Source organism: Mesoplodon bidens (assembly GCF_964165515.1).
Source record: "Mesoplodon bidens genome assembly, chromosome: 6".
NCBI lineage: Eukaryota > Metazoa > Chordata > Mammalia > Artiodactyla > Ziphiidae > Mesoplodon > Mesoplodon bidens.
This window is the reverse complement of record NC_138162.1, coordinates 42173266-42200271: the sequence shown is the minus strand read 5'-3', so window position 1 is coordinate 42200271 and position 27006 is coordinate 42173266. Positions and strand designations below refer to the sequence as shown.

The 27006-nt window shown below is 38.9% G+C and overlaps 1 long non-coding RNA gene across 1 annotated transcript in view; it reads left to right on the top strand.

Moving 5' to 3' along the window:
- Positions 1 to 16663, top strand: part of LOC308619223 — an 82345-nt gene extending 65682 nt beyond the window's left edge. The window contains exons 4-5 of the long non-coding RNA XR_014016149.1: positions 14374 to 14467; positions 15937 to 16663. This is a non-coding gene — a long non-coding RNA (uncharacterized lncRNA). The remainder of the gene's footprint in view (positions 1 to 14373; positions 14468 to 15936) is intronic.
- Positions 16664 to 27006: the final 10343 nt, after the last annotated feature.

The window sequence follows — 27006 nt, the reverse complement described above, 5'->3', positions numbered from 1 at the left end:
ACCCTATTGCACTGTTGGTGGGAATGTAAATTGATACAGCCACTATGGAGAACAGTATGGATGTTCCTTAAAAAACTAAAAATAGAACTACCATACGACTCAGCAATCCCACTACTGGGCATATACCCTGAGAAAACCATAATTCAAAAAGAGTCATGTACCAAAATGTTCATTGCAGTTCTATTTACAATAGCCAGGACATGGAAGCAACCTAAGTGTCCATCGACAGATGAATGGATAAAGAAGATGTGACGCATATGTACTATGGAATATTACTCAGCCATAAAAAGCAATGAAATTGAGTTTTTTGTAGTGAGGTGGATGGACCTAGAATCTGTCATACAGAGTGAAGTAAGTCAGAAAGAGAAAAACAAATACCATATGCTAACACATATCTATGGAATATAAAAAAAAAGAAAAGAAAAGAAAATGGTCAGAATAACCTAAGGGCAAGATGGGAATAAAGATGCAGACCTACTAGAGAATGGACTTGAGGATACGGGGAGGGGGGAAGGGTAAACTGGGTCAGAGTGAGAGAGTGGCATGGACATATATACATTACCAAACGTAAAATGGATAACTAGTGGGAAGCAGCCGCATAGCACAGGGAGATCAACTCGGTGGTTTGTGACCACCTAGAGGGGTGGGATAGGGAGGGTGGGAGGGAGGGAGATGCAAGAGGGAAGAGATATGGGGACATATGTATATGTATAACTGATTCACTTTGTTATAAAGCAGAAACTGACACACCATTGTAAAGCAATTATACTCTAATAAAGCTGTTAAAAAATTAAAAAAATAAAATAATCCAGTGTTTAATTATAAACATGGTATGTAGCTATGGTAAAAGGTGGTAGGCAAATGATCAGAAGTTGTAAAATAGTGTATTTAATGATAATTTCAAAACTGCAGCATTGCTTAGCATTGCATCAGAGCATTACTTAGAATATTTTTGTCTCCCTTTGTTTCTCTATTTCATCTGTGGACTGAACATCATTTCACGTCCCTATGGCCTAATCTGTCTCTTCCTCCAGCCACCACTGCTATAATCAATTTCACAGGGCTCTGACCAGTTACATGCGTGTGCAACTCAACTGTGTCTTGCCTCAGGCAATGAAACCACTTGATTCTCACTGATGTGTACTCCAGATGCATATGAGAGATTACTTTGTGAGGCAAACCGTGTCCAACCTGCAGGGTGGAGCCTGGAGCTAATTGCTTTTCCCTTCCCCTCATGAAGTTCCTGAGACAATCCTGTAGGATGGAGCAGCCAGCCCCCTGTATCGCTGGCCTCTTTGTTCTGTCTCTCTCTCCCTTCTGCTTTTGCTCCCCCTTTCCCTTATTCCTGCTCCCTGGGACTGCACTCTCCCATAAAAATTTTTTTTCAATTGTGGTAAACTACACATAATATAAAATTTACCATCCTAATTGAGATATAATTGACATGTAACTTCATATTAGTTTCAGGTGTACAGCATACTAATTTGATATTTGTATATATTGCAAAATGATCACAGCAGTACGTCTAGTTAACATCCATCACCTCACATAGTTACAAATTTTTCTTCTTGTAATGAGAACTTTTAAGATCTGCTCTCTTAGCAACTTTAAAATATATAATACAGTATTTTTAATTATAGTCACCACATTGTACATGTTGGAAGTTTGTACCTTTTGACCACTTTCACCCATTTCCCCACCCCCCACCTCCTGCCTGGCAACACCAATCTGTTCTCTGTATCTATGAGTTCAGTTTTTTTTTTTAGTTTCACATATAAGTGAGATCACACACTATTTGTCTTCCTCTGTCTGACTTATTTCACTTAGCATAATGCCCTCAAGATCCATCATGTTATTTTTAAATGGCAGGATTTTCTTCTTTTTTTATGGCTGAATAATATTGCATTTTGTGTGTATGTGCATGTGTATCACATTTTAAACCATTTTTAAGTGTACAGTTCTGTGGTATTAAGTATTGATACATTTATATTGTTATGCAATCATCGCCACCATCCATCTTCAGAACTCTTCATTTTACACAACTAAATCCCTATTTCCATTAAATGATAACTCTTCACCTCAACCCCCACCCCTGCCCCAATAAAGTTTTGTTCATTGATTTTGCCTAGGTTACTACCTTCTCGGTAACCCACACCCAAACTCAATTCCACACCCAGCCTGTCTTTGTTCTTTTCCTTTTCTAAAAAACGTATTTTTTATTTATTTTTGGCTGTGTTGGGTCTTGGTTGCTGCGTGCGGGCTTTCTCTAGTTGCGGTGAGTGGGGGCTACTCTTTGTAGTGGTGCGTGGGCTTCTCATTGCGGTGGCTTCTCTTGTTGCGGAGCATGGGCCCTAGAGCGCGTGGGCTTTGGTAGTTGCCACGCATGGGCTCAGTAGTTGTGGCTTGTGGGCTCTAGAGTGCAGGCTCAGTAGTTGTGGCGCATGGGCTTAGTTGCTCTGAAGCACGTAGGATCTTCCTGGAACAGGGATCAAACCCACGTCCCCTGCATTGGCAGGCGTATTCTTAACCACTGCGTCACCAGGGAAGTCCTGTCCTTTATTAAAATGGAGAATCTGTGAAAAATAGCTTTGATATGTCAGGATGTGAATTATAATTTTTGTTTATTTCTTCTTTGTTGGACTTGGTTTCTTCTTTAAAAAATTTGCCATTTAGCTCTTAGATTCTACATCTTTTTTTTCACTCATATATCGAAGAACTCAAAAGTTGAGTTCTTGATGTGGGTCAGGGACATGGGCAGCTAGAAGTTGGTACCCTGTGCTCCTACAGCTGCATATGTCTCCACATTTTCCTTTGTTTGACCCTTTTATATGGCTTCCATGACATTTGGAAAAATATTTTGTAACAGACAGACATTATTGTGGCCTTGAGACAAGTCTCTGAGACAACTGTGCTTGCTACTTGGCGCCCTTTGCTCCAAGTAGCAAACACAGTTGCAGTCACTGGCTACCTGATGGCTATGGATGAAGCAGGCTTCGTCCTGAGTCCTAGGGATGGTGAGGGTCCAACATCATGTGGAAGTGCAGCCAAGGATAACGGTGGAGCCCAGAGCTTCTCAAACATGGCTTCTTATCTCCCAGGTGCATGAGGGTGGGGTTTCTCCTGTGCTTTTGCATATGGTGTGTCCTCCTGAGCACTCTATTTTGCTCAGTGGAAGAAATTGATCTTATATTAACTTTATATTGAAAACAACAAATCTACTGTATGGGGAAAATGCGAATTTTCCATTAATTTTTATGCTATATAATATTTACAAATGCTGCCTAAATGTCTCAGAATCTCTAGGGGGTGTGAATCTACTCTTCTCTATCATTAGGGTTTCCTTGGAAAAGTCTGAAAAGGGCAGTGTTAAAGCACTCCTTGGCCTCTTTGGCCTTGCCCTCTTTCAGTAAGTGAGCTTGAACTTGGTGATTTTCTGTCCCTTTCCTTTGACTTTGAGTGTTCCTGACCTTGGCTTGACCACCTGGCTCTCACCTCTTATGTTCTTGACCTTGCTTCTTCTTTTCTGATTCTCTCCTCTGGTTCAGATTTTTTTTTTTTTTTGGCTGCACCATGTGGCTTATGAAATTTTAGCTCCCTGACCTGCGCCCTAGGCAGTGAGAGCACAGAGTCCTAATCACTGGACTGACCGCCAAGGAATTCCCTGGTTCAGATTTTTTACGTTTAAGTTTTTATTTCTGGTCTAAACTCTGTTTAAAATCTTAGCCAAAGGCACCTGGGTCCTCCTGACATTTGGGCAAAATGAAGCAAAGGATAAAAACCATACAGGACTTCCAGTTCCTTGGACATAATTTCCTCATTCTTCCCTTTATTCCTGTGCTTCTTTCTCTCCATGTTTTAGATGACCTCCATGTAGTTATTTTAAATGGCTGTTTTATAAGCAACCTTTCCACTTCAAAATGTCTCCAAACTTTCTTTCCTGTTTGCAGACGAGCTTTTCTTACCAGGGTTGCTGCCACTATGCTAATTTACTGTCCTTTAACAATCAGATTTCTTGTTTTCCTCAAATTTTTCAAAACCCGAGAATTAAATTTCCAGAAAGGCCAAACCACTGCATTTCATCTTGACTAATTTGTCATATGGGCAGACTTCCCACTGCAAAATCAGCATGAGGTTTTTTTGTATTTTTTTTTTTAAAGAAAAAGAAAGCAGTATGATTCTTTGGCAGACACTCACCATTACTTTACCACTAATCTGATAAAATTCCATCCCTCCACTCCCCAAAAGCAAATCTTGAGCTAAACTTTCAACTTTTTTTTTGGAAAGGAGGTTAAACAAATGCACTCAATTTTGGGAAACAGATCTCCTCTAAACAAGGCAGGCTGAGCTACATTCCTGCGTTTCTCATGCTGCAGAGGGAAAAGTTCATAAATGTAAGGGAATGCTTTTCTAAAGTTATCTGTGAAGGGAAAGGAATAATTACTTCTGTGTAGTTGAAACCTGGGCACCATCCAGATTCCCCCAATTAGCTGTGAGAACAGTGCCTGCTATTGTGTCTCAGGTTTACCTTGAATTCTCCAAGGACATGTTCTTTTCTGATAACCATGAATATTAGAAAGCAGGATCCTACAAGATTCTTCTTTCTTGTCTTGAAGCAAAAGGGGCCCGTATGACTACAAGAGAGGTTAAGAGACAAGCAATTGCTGTAAGCATTTCATTGCCAGGGGGTGAAAAGGAAACTATGACATCATTTTTAATATTTTCTTAGGGAAAAAATCAGAAACTTCTGCATTATGAGGGGTGACTGGATATAGATACTTCTTCATGCATGGGGAAATGGTGGGAGTTATAAAATTTGTTTATTTTTCTTTACTTGTGTAGCCCTGTTTTTCAGTTTGACTTGTCCTTCTGAAGTCACCCTGGCTTAGGGGTAAAATTAAGATGAAAATAAGTAACAAATAGGCTCTACCTCTACAAATTCGGAAAATTCCAGATTCCCAAATTCCTCTTACACAGTGTTAGGAGTCCACATGGAGTAATTTCTCATGTGCTTCCTGGGTGCTACGTGGCATCTGCCATTTCCCGCCTTTTCAGGTGTGGTTCACACTGGAAAGAACAGACTGCCATATTGTCTTTCCTGATGACCCTGATACCTGGTATTAATGTTTTAGGGTCTGTGTTGGGAGCATCATCGTTAATTCTCACCTGTTAAGACACCACTGCTGGGACTTTCCTGGTGGTCCAGTGGTAAAGAATCTGCCTTACAATGTAGGGGACGTGGGTTTGATCCCTGGTCAGGGAACTAAGAGAGAGAACTAGAGAGAGAAAACCCGTATGCCACAACTAGAGAGAAACCTGCGCTCCGCAACAAAAGATACCGTATGCCTCAATGAAGGTACCACGTGCCGCAACTAAGACCCGATGCAGCCAAAAATAAATAAAATTAAAAAATAAATAATAAAATAAATCTTAAAAAGAAAAGACACTACTGCCAATTGGGATGCCTACTGCAGGGGTGAGGCTTGGCAAAGCTCATGCCAAGACTGCTGGTGGCTCTTGTTCATGGTGCTACCTCTGCACAGAGGTTGTTCTGAGAAAGCCATTGCCCCAGTGTGGCTCCATCTGTGCTCTCAAAGCACCATGGAGTATCTGTGGGTGTTTCTTTCCTTTTAATAAACCTGTCTCAACTTAGGACATGAGGCATGTGTCCCTAAGACTGGCAGAGTAATCTGCACAACAGGCACATATTTTATTCAGAAATCTTCCTCTCTTATTTGGCTTCTTATCATGAAATGGACCTAGCATCAATTAACCTTGATAATTTCCCCTGTGACTCCTTTGGCCCTTGTGCACATAGCCTGTTCTCAGATGTGCTTGGGTATGCCTTACTCTTAGGGTGAGAACAATTGAATTAGCATGACTACATGCATTTGACTCCATCCCATGTAGGGAGCAAATGTATGAACTAGGAATGTAGTGTTTTGCAAGATCTGTCCAACACACAGATCAGAATGAGGTCTCTGCCTCACCTACATAGGCAAGGACAGGCCTATGTTTTGTGTATATGTCTGTGGCAGGGGGAGGTAGAAATTCTAGAGCCCACTTCAGCATCTTTTGTATAGTAACTCCCAAATCTGTGATTCCAGTCTAGATCTTTCTCTGCTTCTGAATCTCATCTTCGCCTCAGAATGATTCTCCTCCTATGATCCCTGTTTCCATCAATGGACCAACGAGTTTTTGTGCTAGAATCATCCTTACATCCTCCAACACCTGCACAACCAAAAACTCAATTACCAAATTAAACACTAAACCTCTGATAATTCTACTATTATGGAAAGGGACAGAAGGGTGAGGTCTATGAGACCTGTTTTTTCTTTAGGAAAAAAGTACTGGAAAATAATACTCTAATAATTGAAACACTGAAGTAATACTCCTGTCTTAATAGGAGGAAAACTTTTCCCTTATAAGTATTATGGGATGAAACCAATCAAAATTCTTTTTCTCTCACTTATTAGTATCTTCAATAGCCAAAACAACATAGGCTTTAACTTGGCCATATTTAAGACATGAAAAAGAATATATTGTCCTAAATATAAGCATAATTGGGGAACACACATTTAGTGAATTTGCCACAGGTGTGTACGTTTTCCCCTTTAGGGCAAGGTAAGGAAATCACTATGTGTAATTATTTAGAAAATGGTGGCTGTACCCTGCACTGTATATTCAGAAACTTTTTATAGGATTTAAAGGGAACAGATGACCCATCTGTAAATGCCTCTCAAGAAACCAGTCAAAATAGAAGGTGGATCTATTTGCTGATGGCTGTCTAAATCTGTTGAAGGGAGGTCTCCAAGACATCCTGGATGCCCTGGGGTCCTGGGCAGGGGAAAGGAGGCCTCCCAGTCAGATGGACTCTAAGTTTTTCTGTGACTGGAGACCAAGGGTCACATGATGGGCTCCATCCCATCTGTAAGCTTGGTTTAGTGTGGAACTAAGTCATGGCTGGACCCACTGAGGGAAACCTTGTCTCATCTGAACCTGTGAATTAACAGTTTAACTAATTGAACATCTAATTCAGCTAGTTAAATATCTAACCAACCTGCTTTTTAAACGTCTGCTACAAACCCTGATGGTTCTCTGCAGGGTTAGTTTTACATGAGCTCAAATAGCTGCAGGAGATTTCAGATATCTTGGGATACATAAGGGAGCGACTCTAGAATAAGGTAAAAAGGCACTTCCAGGTGTTTAGACGTTCTTCACTTCTAGCTCTCACATTAAAATGGAGCCTTAGGTCCTAAGACTATGTAATGTATTATAATTTATGCTCTGGTGGAATAAAGAGTTATAATTTTCCAAAAGCAAATTATCTTGAGAATTCAGTAAGGGTTTCCCTTGGTGAAACAATATTTTGCAGTTTGCAGTAATACAACAAAAGGGCTACTGAAGGTTGGTTTATCCACAATGAGACATTTGCACAGAGCTTAGTTAAGTCAGCACAAATGTCAAGCCAGAGGAGCTTCAGGTATTGGCTTTCCTGACAATTGGCTATGTGGCTTTAGACAATTGATTTAAATATGCTTCTTTTTTTCTTTTAAAGATTATCTCTCCATTTACTTAGATTTTATTTGATTTCTTTCCACACTGTTTCATAGTTTTCTGGTCATAGATTTGTACATATTTTCCTAGATTTATAATTATTCCATTTTTGTGTGCTATTGTGAATGGTATTTTTAAAAATTTCAGTTCTGAATATCTGAAACCAACATAGTATTGTATGTCAAGTATATTTCAATAATAAATTAATTAGTCAAAAAATGTCAATTCTGATTGTTCACTGTTGGTGTAGAGAAAATACACTGAATTTTGTGTATTGACATTGTACTTTCCTATTTGTTTTCTCCCTTCTCTGTCATCGAGACATGAGATACTGAGTTCATTTCCATTTCTGTCCAGCCCCCATGGTACTGCAGATCTCTTTTTTTCCTTTTTCCTTAAAAATTTTTTTTATCATTGTGAGAATGTTAAGCATGATATGTACTCTCTTAATTTTTTTTTTTTTTTTTTACTGTACACGGGCCTCTCACTGTTGTGGCCTCTCCCATTGCGGAGCACAGGCTCCGGACGCGCAGGCTCAGTGGCCATGGCTCACGGGCCCAGCCGCTCCGCGGCATGTGGGATCTTCCCGGACCCGGGCACAAACCCGTGTCCCCTGCATCGGCAGGTGGACTCTCAATCACTGCACCACCAGGGAAGCACAACTCTCTTAAATTTTTAAGTACACAATACAATATTGTTAGCTATATGAACAATGTTGTACAGCAGATCTCTTGAACTTATTCATCTTGCATAACTGAAACTGTACCCATTGAACAGCAAAGATCTAAACATTCCGAACTTCAGTGTTTCTTTTTTTTCCCCAGTGTCTATAAAGTTTTATTGGAACACAGCTATGCACATTAATTTATGTATCATCTATGGCTGCTTTTGCATTGAAATGCAAGTTTTTTTCACCCAGCTTTATTGAGGTATAACTGACATAAAACACTGTGTAAGTTTAAGGCGTACAACATGATGATTTGATATATGTATACAATTGTGAAATAATTACCACAATAAGGTTAGTTAACACTTCCATCTTAGATCTCTGGAACATATTCATCTTCTAACTGAAAGTTTTCAGTTTTTGTCAACATCTCCCTATTTGTTCCACCTCTAAGCCCCTGACAACCGTCATTCTACTCTCTGCTTTGGTGAGCCTCACTTTTTAAAATTCCACATATAGGGCTTCCCTGGTGGTGCAGTGGTTGAGAGTCTGCCTGCCAATTCAGGGGACACGGGTTCGTGCCCCGGTCCGGGAAGATCCCACATGCTGTGGGAGAGGCCACGACAGTGAGAGGCCCATGTACCGCCAAAAAAAAAAAAAAAATTGATAAAATTCCACATATAAGTGAGATCAAATAGTTATTTGTCTTTCTCTGACTTATTCCACTTAGCATATTACCCTCAAGGTCCATCCATGTTGTCATAAAAGGCAGGCTTTCCTTCTTTTTACTGACCAAATAATATTTCATTGTATTTACAAACCACACTGCTTTATCCCTTCATCTGTTCGTGGACACTTAGGTTGTTTCCATGTTTTGGCTATTGTGAATAATGCTGCAGTCAACATGGGGAGCAGATATTGCTTCAAGAGAATGATTTCATTTCCTTTGGATATCTACCCAGGAGTGGGATTGCTGGATCATATGGTAGTGCTCTTTTTAGTTTTTTGAGGAACCTCCATACTGTTCTCCATAGTGGCTGCACCAATTTATATTCCCACCAATAGTGTACAAGGTAAAGGTGTGTTTCTTATCTGTGAAGGGGAGCAAATAATATCTATCTGAATTGTTAACTCTAGCCTTAACATAATGCTGTAAAGTGTTTATGAGAGAGTCCTGTGCTTCCTGTGTACAGAGACACTATTATTAATTGCCTTATCTCTGGAGGTGATGAGAACCGTCCTGAACGGAGTTGTTTGTGGAGTGTTTGGTACTGGAGCTAGCACTCACACATCGTATTCTAGGTGTTTACATGCCATTTTCTCCCACTAGACTGTGAATTCCTTAAAGACAGGCAGGGCTTTATTGGTCTCTGACACCTAGTAGGATCCAGATGCATGTTTCTAAATAAATAAATAAAGGGCTCAGATCCTTAACCTCAGAGCTGCTTAAAATTTTTTAGTAAATAATTTGAAGAAGCCTAGATGTCAGGCTTTTCCCCCCCTCCTTTCTCCCTTCTTTGACTAAAAAGCAAGGAATGCATTATCCAGACAGTTGGCTGGAGGGAGATTTTGGTAAAGCAATTAACTAGAAATGTATTATTAAATGTCAAACCCACCACAAATTAGCATGAATCTAAGACTTGTGTTTTATGGGAGAATTATTATTTTTTTTTTCATTTTTTAATTTAAAAAATTTTTTTTTAAAATTTTTTGCTTTATAACAAATTTAATCAGTTATACATATACATATGTTCCCATATCCCCTCCCTTTTGCGTCTCCCTCCCACCCTCCCTATCCCACCCCTCCAGGCGGTCACAAAGCAACGAGCTGATCTCCCTGTGCTATGCGGCTGCTTCCCACTAGCTATCTACCTTACGTTTGGTAGTGTATATATGTATGGGAGAATTCTTACGTTATTTTTTTCATGATTTTTCTTTGAAACTATTTTAACAATTTGCCATAAGAATATTTTGGGTTTGGTCAATTTATTGTACTAGGTTTTTTCCCTAGAGGTGAATAGTTTTGTTGAACAAAATTCACTAGTTCCATATCAAATCTACAATATAAGATTGTTGAATGTGATTTTTTTTTACTTTCTAGTCTAAATTGGAAGCTTATGGGCATTGAGCCTAGAAACATATACTGATGTAATTTATATGTAGAAAATCTGTGTTCATATTATTAATAAAATCACTATTGTGTTCCAACCTTTGTTCTCTGGGGATATATCTTAGTAAATCACTTCCTGCTATTCAGATACCTCAGATCTCAAACTGCGTGAAGCTTTAACAGATTCATCAGAAAATACAATTCAAAAATCCAAGAAGGTTATGATGACAGGAAAAGCATTCTGCATTTCTCCTGCAAGGGTGAGGAGGGGACAGGAAGGAAAGGAGAATCTGGTTCTTCTATGTCTGAAAAAAGACAGTTCAGATTAATTACTAGTGCCTTAAATAAGAAACAGGGAAATATCCTCCAAAGATGCAGTCACTTTAGCCTGCCATAAACATTTGGTACTCATCCTCAGGGTCCAGGAGCAGAGAAATTTAGACACGTCTGAAAAAAGTCAGGCAAGCACATCTTTAAAAATGAACATTGGGAGTAAAATGCATTGTGCTCAGAATTATCAGCTTTCTCTGTATCTTGAGTCTGTCACTTTAACAACTCTGGAATTTTCGAGGTTTCTTGAGTAGGTGGGTATCAATATATACTATGCCCCCCCCCAGATAGAACATATTTTACCAATTTAGTTTACAAAGAGAATTTAGGTCTTCCCTTCGTGCTTAACTTACCTGTAATGTGTGGGTTCTAAATGTGTTTCCATCTTCTGAGGACCATTCTCTCCGCATTGCATTGCCAAGATGTGCTGTCCAGATGTGAAAGGCTAGGTCACTCTTAACATTTCTTCAGAGCAGGGATCTCTTAGTGGAAGAGAGTATGTTATTTATACAATGACAGGTTAGCAAAAGATGTCTTCTGTTTGAGTAGACAAGATGCATCTGAACTTTCATTTCTTTTCCTGTGCAGCCCTGGATCTCTATTATGGGGGATGTGATAGAGAAGGGGCTGAGAATTTGGAGAAGGTTTGAAGAAGATGTCAGATTGATTCAAATCTATTATTTTCCAGTTCTTGAACACTCAGGTTTTATGTGCTTGTTGCTACCTGTGAGTCTGAATTCTTGGGAAGCAGCCTAAAAATGCTGGCAGGTCTGCCTTGCAGGTTATCAACGCTGGTTCTACTTAGTAACCATTGGTGTGTTGATAGGACCAGTGACATGTGTGAATCAAGATCATTCAAAAGATGAATTAGATGATTCTGGCTTTTTTCTATGAAGAACTGACCCGCAGCAGTTAGATGTAACCCTCATCATTACATCAGTTAGAAAAAAAAATTCATTTTTGAAAAAAGGAAACACAAATTAAAGGGAAAGCAGATGGTCTGAGAGGCCATGTAGCTCTGTGCATTGATTCCACCCATAAAGGGGGGTTTGATAGTCCCAGCTGATCAAGAATACAATAAGACTCTTTATATTCCTTCTGCTTCTCTTTTCCTTGTCCTTATAATTAGTTTTGCAGCACTTAAATAAAGGTAACCTCAGTGATTCTTGCGCTTGTTTAGACCCTGAACATTCTGCACAAGACACCTTGAAAGCCCTGAGCTATGTATTGCGTTTAACACATCATAGTAGGAAAAAAAAAAGAATTTGGAATTAGAAGATTTGGGACCTAAATATTGGGCAGGCGCTTTACTGAATGGTTTTGTGTCAATTTCTTAACCTTTCTAAATCAGTCTAATATGCCCAGTAGTGGGATTGCTGGGTCGTATGGTAGTTCTAGTTTTAGTTTTTTAAGGAACCTCCATACTGTTCTCCATAGTGGCTGTATCAATTTACATTCCCACCAACAGTGCAAGAGGGTTCCCTTTTCTCCACATCCTCTCCAGCATTTATTGTTTGTAGATTTTTTGATGATGACATATACCCATATGGGTATATGGTTTATACCCATATGGGTATATGGCATATACGCATAATTCAAAAAGAGTCATGTACCACAATGTTCATTGCAGCTCTATTTACAATAGCCAGGACATGGAAGCAACCTAAGTGTCCATCGACAGATGAATGGATAAAGAAGATGTGGCACATATATACAATGGAATATTACTCAGCCATAAAAAGAAATGAAACTGAATTATTTGTAGAGAGGTGGATGGACCTAGAGTCTGCCATACAGAGTGAAGTAAGTCAGAAAAAGAAAAACAAATACCATATACTAACACATATACATGGAATCTAAAAAAAAAAAAAAAAAAAAAACGGTTCTGAAGAACCTAGGGGCAGGACAGGAATAAAGACGCAGACGTAGAGAATGGACTTGAGGACACGGGGAGGGGGAAGGGTAAGCTGGGACGAAGTGAGAGAGTGGCATGGACTTATATACACTACCAAATGTAAAATAGATAGCTAGTGGGAAGCAGCCGCATAGCACAGGGAGATCAGCTCGGTGGTTTGTGACCACCTAGAGGGGTGGGATAGGGAGGGTGGAAGGGAGACACAAGAGGGAGGAGATATGGGGATATATGTATATGTATAGCTGATTCACTTTGTTATACAGCAGAAACTAACACACCATTGTAAAGCAATTATACTCCAATAAAGATGTTTTTTAAAAAAATCAGCCTAATAAGTAAAACAACAATAATAATATCTTTCTCACAAGGTGGTTGTAAGGATCCAATGAGATATATTACATTGAACCATTGAAAATTAAATTTTTTTGACCTTCACAAAGTGCTATTTTAAATGGGCTATTTTAAACTCATATAAGCAATGTTTTGAAAATTGTAAAATACCATGTAAAATTTTAGTTAAAGTAAAAAGGTACTTTTTCTCCTCATTTATGAGGGAGAAGTGGAACTTTCCTAACAACTGGAGAACCAATGTTACCGGAAGATATGTGTAGAATTTAAGGAGAAAGGCTGAGGAAGATAATGATAAATAAGAAAATGAATTTTTATTCTTTGGGCAACCTTTTGCTACTTTAGTATGGAACGGTGATTATGTTTATCCATTTAATGAGCTGTATATATGTGAAATATTCACACCATTCCATGTTAATTCAGAAACTGAGCCACTGATATTAATAAACCATTATCCTTTTCAAAGGACAAAACATTCCCTATTCAAGCCTCTCAATCAAAACCCTCCAATTTAATAGGATTAATGAGGTCATTTGGATGATATTCACACATTGCGTAAAGGAAAAGTAACTTGATGTTAAAGGTCATCTGAAATAAATGATCCATAAAATATTTATTTTAAGAAAATAATAATGAGAAATATAACACCAGAATTTTCTTTAGGTGATTATAGTTCAAGTAAGGCTTAGGAAATAAACTGGCTAACAGTGGTGGGTGTTACACTTGATAATGTTTTCTTCTTATCTAGTTGAGATATGTTATACATAAAGCATATTTCTGCTTCCCATCTTTCAGACTGATGTTCTGAAGCTATAGTTAATAGCTTAGGCTTAAATCCTTTAAAAATGATTGTAACAGTTGAAAGTGGAAGATTTAAAGGGGCAAATTCTCTGCATTAAGAGAAAAAGATCAATTAGGAAGAGCTAGTATTTTCCAAAGATGCAGGAATCCTGTAATTATATGGTTTCATGTAAAAATCAAATGAAGGTATTCACATTGAAATTCTCAGACATGAGTTTTTGGTCTTGGGTTTGGCAGTGATTTATGCAGACTGTTAACCCATTTGCCCTTGTACTTTCACCAATAAAGACACTTCATAAAGGACATGACTTTTAAAAAAAAATTATTGGAGTGTAGTTGATTTACAATGTTGTGTTAGTTTCTGCTGTACAGCAAAGTGAGTCAGTTATATATATATGTATATCCACTCTTTTTTAGATTCTTTTCCCATATAGGTCATTACACAGAGTACTGAGGAGAGTTCCCTGTGCTATACAATAGGTCCTTATTAATTATTTATTTTATAAATAGCAGTGTGTATGTGTCATTCCCAATCTCCCAATTTATTCCTCTCCCTTCCTTTCCCCCTGGTAACCATAAGTTTGTTTTTTACATCTGACTCTATTTCTGTTTTGTAACTAAGTTCATTTGTACCATTTTTTTTTTTAGATTCCGTATACAAGTTGTTCAGAACTGCCTCATTATGGATGATAAATTATATGGCCACCAAAGGTTCAGAGAGTTTTACTCTCAGGAATATAAGGTAGGGGCTTGAATATACCAGGACTTCCATCTGCCTCCTCAGGAGGGTACCAGGACTATAAGAACGTTCACTGGTCCCCAGTTTTTGTGGTTGCTGCTGATGTTATCCTCTTGTTTGCCCAAGGTGTTTGGTAGCCTGGTCTTGTCTTCAACTTGTGAACATGTCCTTGGAGTCAGCTGGTATGTTTCCTAGCTCCCTGGGAAACAGGGAGCCTGCCAGTGTTAGGGGAGAGGAGCAGTAAAGATGGAGTTGGTGGTGGTTTTGGGATGGACATGGGGCTGAGTTACAGAAAAGCCTGTAGGCTCTTCCATCGGTGTTCTGTTGAATCACCTGGTCATGATCATAGCACTGGAGTTGGGAGTGGTCTAAGAAGTTAATCTAGAAGTTAATTCACCTGGAGAGTCTAACCAGCCTCAGCAGTGAATGTTTCAAAAAAATTAGTGCAGCAGGTTATTAAAATGGAAATACTGGCTAAAGTCCACACCTCATAATTAATATACAGTCAGCCCCCATATCTGCATTCCTTCCATCCATGGAGTCAACCAATTGCGGATCAAAAATATTTGGAAAAAAAATTCCAGAAAGTTCCCAAAAGCAGAACCTGAACTTGCTGCACTTGGAAACTAATTACACAGCATTTACTGTGTACTTACAACTATTTGCATAGCATTTACATTGTATTTAGGTATTAAAAGTAATCTAAATTTAAAAAATAAAAGTAATCTAGAGATGATTTAAAGATGTTTGTAGGTTATATGCAAATATTATGCCATTTTACAAAAGTGACTTGAGCATCAGTGGACTATGTTATCCAGGGGAAGTTCTGGAACCAATCCCCCTCGAATGCCTAGGGAGGAGGAAGAACTCTGTGTGTGTGTGTGTGTGTGTGTGTGTGTGTGTGTGTGTGTGTGTGTGTGTATATATATATATATATATATATATATATATACACATGGATATACATATACATGGATATGTATATCCATGTATATAATTCCAAAATGAGGATGAAGAACAGGTTAGATATGGACAAAGCCCAGTCTCATTAATCCTGTATCCTTCCCACCCACATTAAGGTTATAACAGATTTTGGAGATTAGAGGAGAGGATTTTAAAAACCATCTGTCTATGTGCTGCAAGTCCTCCCAAGCCTTGGGGGAGAGCTGTGGTTGTCTCTTACCTAAAGCCCAGGGAGACTGATTTTAATGGGACAATTTGGACAGCTTAATATGTGGCCCCTGCAGTTTGGTAGGTAGAGTGACCCAGTGTTGGACTCAAATTTAGAAATCTATAGGATGACTGACCGACTGCCCCGCTGCTGTGATGGTGAACCACGGGAGAGCTTCCCGCATCCCTGGGATCAACCTGCATTCAGAGTTTGTAGGAGCACAGGACCCATGAGTGTTTCTTATGGACCAGGCTTTTTCATGAGAGAAAACCAGAGTAGGGTTGTCTCACTTCCTCCCCAGGCTTCCATCTGGAGGGGCATGGCTTCCTCAACAGAAAGACACTAGAGGTCTGCCACTTGAAGTCTATTCACTGCAGGAAAAGGCTCCGGCAACCAGTTGGACTAGAGAATCATTTGCCCAGATGGAAGGAACTGCAAGTACAAAATCCCTACCCATAGGGGGAAAAGGTATCTGAAAAACCCACAGAAATATTCAAGAGAAAGAAAGTCAGCTTTAAACAAATGTCAAGTCCAGAGAGCACCGTGGTCCTGTTCTCAGGCAGTAGCATCCAAGAACTTCCCGGCCTCCTTTTCTCTTCTCCTCTCCTTGCTCCAACCCTGGAGGGCTACCGGATGTGGGCAGAGGAATGGAAGATATAGATGGGGAAAGAGAGAATGTGCCCGCAGCATCTCCTCCTCCAACTGCAGCCTTCCTCTCTGCAGTGGACCAGATTTGGGGGTCATGAAACATTCTTTAAAATTTAAAACAAGATGAAAGCTTTACCTATTACATGTCATGGGGCATTTTAAATCTGAAACTGACACTGCTATGTGACTTGGAGTACAAGCTGTTCATGTTGTATAAAAGGGACAAGAAAAATAAAGGAGGCTGATCAAGTTTTCTTCTAGGGTCATGGGAAGAAATAGCCCCACAGAGCACATCTAAAAGGACAGTAGGGAATAAAAATGAAGTTCCTGTCTGATTTCTTTTATTTCCATGTAATGCTTACACTGTTCTCTCAAGTTGCAACCTTTGATTTTAATAAATATATTTAGATTGTCCTTGTTTTCTAACAGTACTTAAAATATATCTGGCCAGGTCACAATTTATTAGTGTCACCTTTAAATTTGTTTACTTTGTTGTTGTTCTTCTTATGAGACAGTCCAAGAATTGAAAACACACTTCCAAATTGACACTAATGATTATTAATCAGTCCTTCCTGCATTGCTTTTTTTAGTTTTGTAATTTTACATTAGTGCTAATGATATGCTATTGTTTTTTTAACTGAAATAGGCCTTCCTATAGTTGTCGACAAATAAATCATATAATTGTCACACACGCCTGCACAAATTATATTTGTTAGTCCTAACATTTATATGTCAAGTTTCTGCTGCTGGATGGATGGCATTAAAAAGGCACAGTACACTCAAATAGGAATTAAACTTGTCAGGGCAGCATTTTGTGAGGCTTACTGTTGACCTGATGCACACCAAAATTTAACTGAAATTGGTGTTTTCCCAATTCAGATATCCAACTGTAGTGACGTACTTGGAGGGATTCCCTAACTCAAGTCATACAACGGTAAGCAAATAATTGAGAATAACTGAGCACACAGTTAGGAATGGGAAGTGTATTATAAACAACAGATGGCAAATAGTAGATGATGACATGTTTCTGGGGTTAGTGTCTAATCTCGTCTCAGTGTGAATTAGTGAAGGTGTGGCTAAGAGAAAAGACTTCTCGATAATCCTTGGATTTTCTTTTTTTGGTTTTTCTTTTTTAGTTTTTAATTTAATTTTTATTTTATATTGGAGTATAGTTGATTTACAATGTTATGTTAGTTTGAAATGTACAGCAAAGTGATTCAGTTATACATATACATATATCCATTCTTTTTCAGATTCTTTTCTCATATAGTTTGGGATTAACATATACACACTACTATATACAAAATAGATAATTGACAAGGACCTCTACTGTATAGCGCAGGGAATTCTACTCAATGTTTTGTTATTCTTGAGATCTGCCTGGTCTTATCTCAGCCACTTGCAGCCCCGTGAAGGCTCGTGACATCACTTGTGTCTAGGAACCTGGTCCAGCCCAGCAGTCACCATCCCCAAAGACCAAGGAGCCCCCATGCAGGGTGCCAACCAGCAGGGAGAGACCCTGGCACCCAGGGAACTGGCTGATAAGACCCCAAAAGACTCTGGCTTCTTCAGTCACTACCTTGAAGTAATGGAACCAGAGTGTGGAGTCTGGGAAGTGGGATGGGAGGGCAAGCAGAGACGATATCTGAAGATAGAAGAGTTTCAGGGGCCTCTCTGGGAGTTGATCACAAAGACCAGGCAATGAACTGCTTAGAACACACACACTTATGGATCATCTTTCTTGCCTCCCTACCCATCTTTTGCTATTACTCTCTGGGGCTTACTTCTTTCCTTGGGAATCTCCCTTAAAAATCCTCCTTTATTGTATGTATTATTTATCCAGCAAATGTATCTTGATGGGGCTAGTGCAGTTCCTTGTGGGCTGTACTAAGAAGTTTGATTGAACAGTAGGTTTTTTTTTTTGTGTGTGTGGTACGTGGGCCTCTCACTGTTGTGGCCTCTCCCGTTGTGGAGCACAAGCTCTGGTCGCGCAGGCTCAGCAGCCATGGCTCACGGACCCAGCCGCTCCGTGGCAGGTGGGATCCTCCTGGACCGGGGCACGAACCCGTGTCCCCTGCATCGGCAGGCAGACTCTCAACCACTGCGCCACCAGGGAAGCCCTCAGTTGTCATTTTAATTAAAAAAAAAGGTCAGGAAGTGATATGACCTAATAATAAGAGTTTAAAAGGTGCCCTGCCTGCTACATGGGGAATGGTCTGTTGATGGGCAGCATGGAAGCAGGGAGGGCATGTAGGAGGCTGCTGCCCTGATGCTATCACAGGGGCCTGAACAGGGGGAGGTGTAGGTCAGGACGGGGATGGGTGGACCAATTTATGACATAATTTGGAGATAGAAAAAACAATGTTTGGCTATGGATTGAATGAGGAGAAGAATGAGGAAAAGAGAGAATTAACAATGACTCCTGGGTGTGTGACATGAGGAAATGGATGGGTCATTTATGGAGATGAGGAAGATGGCAGGGGTGGGGGTCATGGGAGGATGACCAGTTTTGTGGGGTAAATAGGAACCTTTCAAACCTTTCATGGACTTGAAGGCACATCACTAATTCACCTCTTAAAAATCCCCTTTTCAGCTAAACAGTTGTCTACTTAATAAAATAAACGTATTTTTCTTTGTCCATACTGGATCATAGTTGACTGTGTAAAGATAGTCATTAAAAAAATCTCTCCCTTTTTAATTTTGTGACTCTTTGCCAACTTTTCTTCCCTACCCAATAGTGTATCTTTGGCTCATTTAATTTAAAGAATATATTTTGTCTAACTTTCTGCACTTGTGAACAAAACTTTATGTTTTGTCACCCCCAATTGTATGTCCTCTAGATCTCACGCTTTTATTTTTCAGTACATAGCCACCAATCATACTTAGACTTACATTTTTACATTTTAAATGGCCATTTTCCTTCATTCAATAGAAAAGAAGTACAAAGAAAGGGACAAAAGTCTTTAGTGTAAGCAATTTGATGAAGATATTCCCAGAGGAACTAAGGGGATAATTCAGGGTGAAAACTACTCTGGAAAATACACAATTTCTATTTTTTAAAATATGAGTTGTCAAGGAAAGTTTCATAAATCATTGGTTAATATTTGAAGACAAATATGAAATTAGACAGAAATGCTTTCCCCAGAAATATCCCAACTGTTCCCAACACAGCCTCAGAGTCTCACTTTCATTCAGGATCTGGATTGAACAATAGTCATTTTAGGACAGTGTTCCCCCATGCCAAGATTTTTGTGGCTGGGAAAGTCAAGAGAGAAATTTAGACCAGTCTTATTCTACTAGTTGTGTAATTTTCAGTACTAGTTTAGTAATCACACTGGAAGATAACAGCAGAATATTTCTAATTCAGAATTCCTCAGCCAATGATCATTTGGAATTTAATATTAGAATTTCCTCTGGACACCCCCTAAATTTTCATGAATCTATATTTTTCTGGCTTTTTGTGGCTATCACTTGTCTGAACCTGGTGGTCTTGATACATACACATTTTTAGAATCAAAAAACAAATCAGAACTTTACTGAGGCTGAAACCTTGCTGATCAGGCTTATATCTAAGAAAGAAAATAAGCACTTTGTTGAAAGTTCAGCATTCCCTGACCCCTAACTCTCTTTCCCATTTTTATATGGAAAAGCAGAATGGCAATAGTTTTTGTTAGGTGGAATATTAATGCTCCCCCTTGATGTGAGCTTGGTATTTGGAACATGGAGACCAGATCTTTGGTTTTAGGTTTGAAATTTACTCTGTGACCAGTTGGTTCATATCTTGACTTTGGGACTGTATTCCCTTTTTCCCTGGGATGGTGGTGAAGGGCTGCTGTAGGGCTTAATTTGTAATTTGTAAAATGCTTTGAAGAATAAAAGGACTTCATTGAAATAATAAACATTTTTATAACTACAACATCTATATTTGTAAGCAAACTGTTAACACAATTAAGGCTGTTTACACAACAAAAATAAAGACTTGGCCATGTTCCAGTTGATTTAATAAATGTAGATAGCTAAAAGACATACTTCATTACAGAAAATGGACCTTTTTTTTTTTTCTGGAGAAAGAGATACTCCTGAACAAACCAGTTTCCCTGTCCATTCAAGTGAACTGAACAACTGTTAACTGTTCACTTTTATTTTGTAGATGCAATTCTACAAGGGTAGCAAGTGATTTTAGTTGTTTGTTTCTTAAAGAAAGTAGGCACTTCTACTGACAATGGTAAGTGTTGGCAAGGATTAGGGTTACCTGGCAAAATGCAGGAGGCTCTGTTAAATTTGAATTTTAGATAAATAGGCATAATGTTTTGGTGTATGCATGTGCCATGCAGCAGTGTAATGGAGAAATAAATTGTAGTATATTCTACGATACAGTACTATACAGCAGTGAGGATAGACAAACTGAAACTGTATGCAACGATGGGGATGAATTTCAGAAGCACAATATTGAAGGAAGGTAACAGTCACAAAGAGTGCATACTGGATTATCCCATTTATATGAAATACGAAAAGAGACAAAACGAAGCCATGGGGTTAGGTCAGCTTAGTGGTTACTCTCAGAAGGCTGTGACTGGGAGGAGGCCCTGGGGTGCTGGTCATGTTCTGTTTCATGATCTGGGTGCAAGTTACATGTGTCTCTTCATTTTATGAAAATTCATTGGGTGTTATGGTCTCTGAACTTTTCTTTATGTATGTGATTTCTGAATACAATTTACAAGAAAAGAGAAAAGTAGCATGCTTTAACCTACTTTAACAAATTTCTTAAATTTAAAAAGTTTCCAGAGAGAAATTTGAGAAAGTAAATAATATTCATATAGTTTGCATTTATTTCTATATATGAATATTCTATGAAATTAAGATATCTATTTAAGCTTAAGGTTATGTTTAGATGATTATTTGTTCCTAAAAAATACTTCAAATGCATAAAAACTAATAATTTGGCTTTAATTATTTGTTAATATACTAAATAATTTTTTACTCAGTGGGGACTTCATGAAACAATGATTAACAGATGTGATCACAAATATTAAGTGAATTCTGTTTTTAAAAAATTACTTGGGTAAGAATAATATAAATGGATTAATGAGGAATTCAAAGCAAATAATTATTTTAAAAGAGGGAGAAAATATCAACATTTATTTAAAATTGAAAAGCTTCCAAATAACTTAACGACTTCTACTGATGAGAAGGTACACCCTTTATCATAAACACAGAGAAATGACTAGTGATTTTTAAAATTGACTTGACCAGTAAAAATACACACACACACACACACACACAATCTACCAAATATACATAAAATAAATATATATAAATATACAGGTCCACAATGAAAGACTTAATGTTCTAGTCATTGAAAAAATATATATGATGAAGATGGGAAAGTTTCTTCAGATGAAGAATGGTTTATCTTGGTTACGATACAATTAGTAATGTAGTGTTGTCCTTAACTGATGTTTGGATTTATTGTTTACAATGCACATGCAAGGTGTGATGATTCAGTAAAGTGGTTGATTTTAAAAATAAACACTCGAAAACTGATACATTACAGCTTATGTTCACTTCGGAAAATAACACTCATTTCGGAGTCTACAGTCCAGTTGGCTGTTGAGATGGTTACACTGAGTTATAGTCACTGACTTGTCCACCTTTTGTTAGTGTGTGATGGAGTCTACCACATCACTGTTCAGCTTTCAGGCCTTTTCCAGGTGTATGATCTTATAATTCTGACTTCCTTGATGCTTCTTTATTTGAAGGTGACACGAATAGTCACCACTTCCAAATGAGAAATGTTTATAAAAGATCAAAGAGTGGGTTTCCCTGGTGGCGCAGTGGTTGGGGGTCCGCCTGCTGATGCAGGGGACGCGGGTTCGTGCCCTGGTTCAGGAGGATCCCACATGCCGCGGAGAGGCTGGGCCCGTGAGCCATGGCCGCTGAGCCTGTGCGTCTGGAGCCTGTGCTCTGCAACAGGAGAGGCCACAACAGTGAGAGGCCCGCGTACCACAAAAAAAAAAAAAAAAAAAAGATCAAAGAGCGTCCACGATCCCCCAAACCAGATGGCTGCAGTTTCTGGAAAGTAGTCAGGTAGAATGGTATTATGAAACACATACCCAGGCTTTGAAAACAGACAGACTCGTTTGTGAATCTCAGTTAAGGTGCTAACTAATTACCTTTGCAGTTTAATTAACCTCTCTAAGCCTCCTTTTTCTCCTCCCTAAAATGGGGACAATAGCATTTTATGCTATATATATATACTGTATATATACTGTATATATATATACAGTATATATATATATATATATATATATATATATATATATACAGTATATATACTGTTTATATATAAACAGTAAAAAGCATTTAATATGGTGCCTGTTATGAGGAAGACACTAAATACAATAAGCAGTAGATTAAGCAAACCAACAGAACAATAGCTTGTTTAGTTCTGAAATCCTTAGACCTTCCTCTTGTTGGTAGTTTTAGCTGTAGACATCATTATACTCTTGGTCAAGTAGAGGGTATATTTTACAAACAGGTTTACAAAAATAGAAAATAAATTTGCTGGTGCCAAGCTCTAAACACATTCACGCAGTGTGGCAAACAGCATCTTGCTTTCATTTACTTACACGTGGCCAGCTGGAGCTAGGGCTGAAAGCCTTGCCTCTTGGGGTTGAATTCCATAAGATAAAAGAGTCAAACTGAAGTGGCATCTTAACTATCTTGGCCAGGTCTGTCTGTGCGTGACCTTGTCTATGGTCTTTCAAGTTTGTCTCATTTCTGACCTTCTCAAGATCTGCCTTTAGAATGAACCTATATGTAGGAACATGCATATATGTGTATGTCAATATTAATTAGTCTGAGGGCAGGAAATTCAAAGATGGCGGGTCTCATATACACCAGGTAGCAGAACTGCAGTGGTGCATGAAGCAGGAATGGTGTTCTGTGGAGATTTCATCCCCGCCTTGCATCCAGGGCACTGACTGTACTGTCAATTCCAGCCCTCTTAGAAATGAAGTAAGAATCTGTTGATTAAAACTGGCGGTTCCTCAGTGCTTGTAGAGCAACAGTTCCTTTTATAGTCAGAGAATTTAATGGACCCCTGCCCCCATGCTGTGGCTTGTACTTTCAATATCTGTTGCTTGAGAAGATACAAAATGGCAAAAAAGTACAGCAAATTTAGTGACATTTTATGAATGTGTATTTTATCTGTAATAAGCATTGACTCAACTCTGTGTAACAATGGACATTTCCAAATCTAGGCTTAACTCCTTTCCCTAAAAGAGCTGAATAAAGTTAGAGTTTTTTGTTTTTTTTTCTTTTTTAACAACCATTGGGAGTGTTCTTGATTTGCACTAATGTAACCAAAGGGCATATCTTGTTGTTTTTCTTAAAATAAGGTAACAATAACCTGGTAGGTGAATTCAGTCTTCCTTTGAGAAGACAGAAAGCTGCTTTTAAATATAAGATTTTTCTCACACTAAACAATGCCCTCCCTGCCTTTCCACTACAAGCTTCAGGTACTCTTTGCCTGAATATAAGGGTGTGTCACACACCTTTGTCCACTTCAAAAAGACAAGCATATTTCCTCTATTGGGGTACGTATCAGTCAGGATTGGCTTCATCATGTTGCAGTAACAAACATCTCCCAAATGTTAATGGCCTAAACCACAAAGGTTTGTTTCTCACTTACATTACACGTTCAGTGCAGATAGCCAAGGGGTTGTGCGCATTCTCTCAGAGACCCAGGGTGGCTAAGCAGCTACCACCTTGAATTACAGGCCACCGTGCCACATGGAATAGAGAACTTGAGTCTTGCAACAAGTCAGTATTCTGTCCTGGAAGTGACCCATGTCAGTTCTGCTCTCTACTCATTGACCAAAATCAATCACATGGCCTCACCCAATCACCTGGGAGCTAGGAAGTACAATTCTCCCCTGAACCTGGGAGACTGATCACTCTGATGAACAGCACCAATGGCCACCACAACATTCTGAATAAATATTTGGTGACTAATTTACTTCCTTTCCTCAGAAAGAGCTCATGGATCTTTCTTACTTCCAGTTGGATTCTCTTTTACTTCTCTTCTTGAGGACTTAGAGATAAAAAATAGGCCCTATAGCATAGTATCAAGAATGCATTTTGTTTTTCAATCTGTTGTTCTCTTCAACTTTATTTTCCTTGCATTACTTATTCCACTCCTGGGACTTTCGACCTGTTATGTTCCCTCCTAGCTTTGACCATACTCTGAAAACCTGAGACTGAAACTTACAGGACTCCTGACCAACATGGGAAAAAGCGTTTGCTTGGCTCCCTTTCTAGGGCCTGCCTTGTGTCACACTTTTTTCCCCTCCCAGATGTTCTTACATTAGTATTACGAGATTCCTGAGCTTTTCTGAGAAAGCCCCACATTCTTCCCCCCCTCCTCTACTGAACTTTCAACTCCAGAATCTCTTAGGCCTTGTAAAGGTATTTGTGCTGAGAAAATCACAACCCTGGTTAGAGTCAGTTCTCTCTTCCAGTAAAAATCGTAGGTTTCATGAAAGAAGGAGCTTTGCTGAAAGACGGTTCTAGCTGCTTCCTACATTGCATCTGTTCAGAGTTAATGCCCATGTTGTATAGCTTTAGTAACCATTATGATGGTTCAGGCCAAAGCTGCAGTAATATAAGTTATCTACTCAGATATTAAAAATCGTAGCTGCTAAGAAGAACTGTACAAAACTAGCTTCTGCCAAAGTGAAAAGGTTTTGTATTTTTTTAAAAACAGACACATTGCTTGTAATCAAACCCTTTAAAAACTTTGGTGTATATTTAACAGACTTAAACTTTCCCATGATGAGATAGTTCACTCTGAGGTAAAACAGATAGATATGTTTATCCAAACATGGGTATAGCCTTACTTCCAAGCCCTTCCCTTAGAGCCATCTATAGAGATATATACAGCTATAGAAATGTCTTTGCAACAGAAAAATGCAATGGAAAATAAACCAGACCATGCCTTGCATTGAAAGCAAGTGATGTGATATATTGTAGGGCAGGCAATTTTAAACACTTCTGTTAGGTCAGGCTAATTTTCTAGCCTAAGATTAGAATACAAACATGGCTACGCCAATGTATGTGGATCTCTATACGAAACACATGTGAATAACATTATTTTTTGGAGAGATTATGGGCAGGCCCTTTCTTGTAAATATAATTATCTGGGATTATGGTTCAATTCCTGGCACTGTCAGTGAGGCTTAGGAACTTTCCAGGGAATGGCAGTTTTTGCTCTCCGTGTGTCATAGCTCCATTTTGACCAAGAATGACAGTCCGTGAAGCAAGCAGGATTGTTTTTTTCCCTGCCAGGAGCAAGATGCTTCCTGTAACAAGAGCAGCATGGAAACTCCTTCCCAGAGAAGAAAAAGTGATAAAAAATGAGAAAAAAATTTCGAGTGACAAAAAATTGAATAGAACAGGCTGTTTACAAGTATGTTTGCTTTGGTTCCACAAGGTGGCGGTAAATACGTTCCTAAGTAGCCATCTGCTTGGGAGAATAATGAAGTCACTCAGTGGCTGAGTAGTTACTGTGTGTGCTGCAGGAATTGATGCTGTTGAAACCAGAGGAAACGCATTTAAAGCCTGGGTGAGTGTTGTTCACGAGAATCTACCTCTGCAAACTGCTTCCTTAACTCTCAGGAGAGAAGGGAATCAGAGGAAGAAAAGAGCAGCCGGACTTCAGAGAGTAAGGTTCTGCCAGCCACCAAGATGAGGACCACAGGACTTGCTTTCTCTTTACTATTGTCGTGACGTTTTCTTTAAGTTAGATAATTAGCAAGCCATCTGTTGGCCTTCAAGGCTGAAGATACGGTCTATAACTGAATGAGGAATTGGGCAAAAAGAAATTCAGAAGCACTGTCCTTAGAGCAAGCGGTCATAGAATGACCGAATGACACTAACATTAGTTCGTTTAGATTTTTACCTGGAAAGATAAATTCATTTAGAAGTTGAAAGGAGTGTATTCATTTGGTTAAATTTGTACTCCTTAAAATGTCAACCTTTTAGTCTGGATCAGTAGGATCAGAATGATTGCTTCAAAGCCATGCTTTCTGATGCTATTAATGCTGGAATAAGAACATGCAAGATTTAGATTAGATACAGGAAGTTTCTAAACATGGAAACTTAAGTCCCTTTTCTGTAGGTTTAGCCAAATTAGAGGATTCCATATGAATTATTTAGGACCCTCCTAATCCTTTATCTGGATCCCTATCTCTCTGCTGAAGGGGAGGATCAGCCACTCGGAAGCACATGTTGGGCTACTCAGCACAAATGTCAACAAACATTGATTGAACAACCACTGTTCAATTCAGGCCCTGAAACTCAAGGATGAGAGAGGCACGTTGTCTGCTCTTAAGGAAAGAAAGTCCCCTTCTTCTCCATCTCTTTGCAAAAATTAGTTAGTAGTCCTGTTTATGACCTTTGTTTTCATATAAAACTTGAGAGCACAGTTGATTAAGAATTGATCTGAAGTTTCCATTGGGTTCCTGAATAGGCATTTAGCTGTGCAGCTAGTCCTAGGTGGGTCTTTCTCCTGGCCGTTACATAGCTAGTGGAATAAGAGTTTTCATTAACTTTCCTTGGCAAGGGCTACAAAATAGTTTTATTTTCCTCTCTGATCATAGGACGACCGATAGCTAGTAAGTAGTACTTTCTTGGGACAAAGTGAGGAAATAAAGTCTAATAT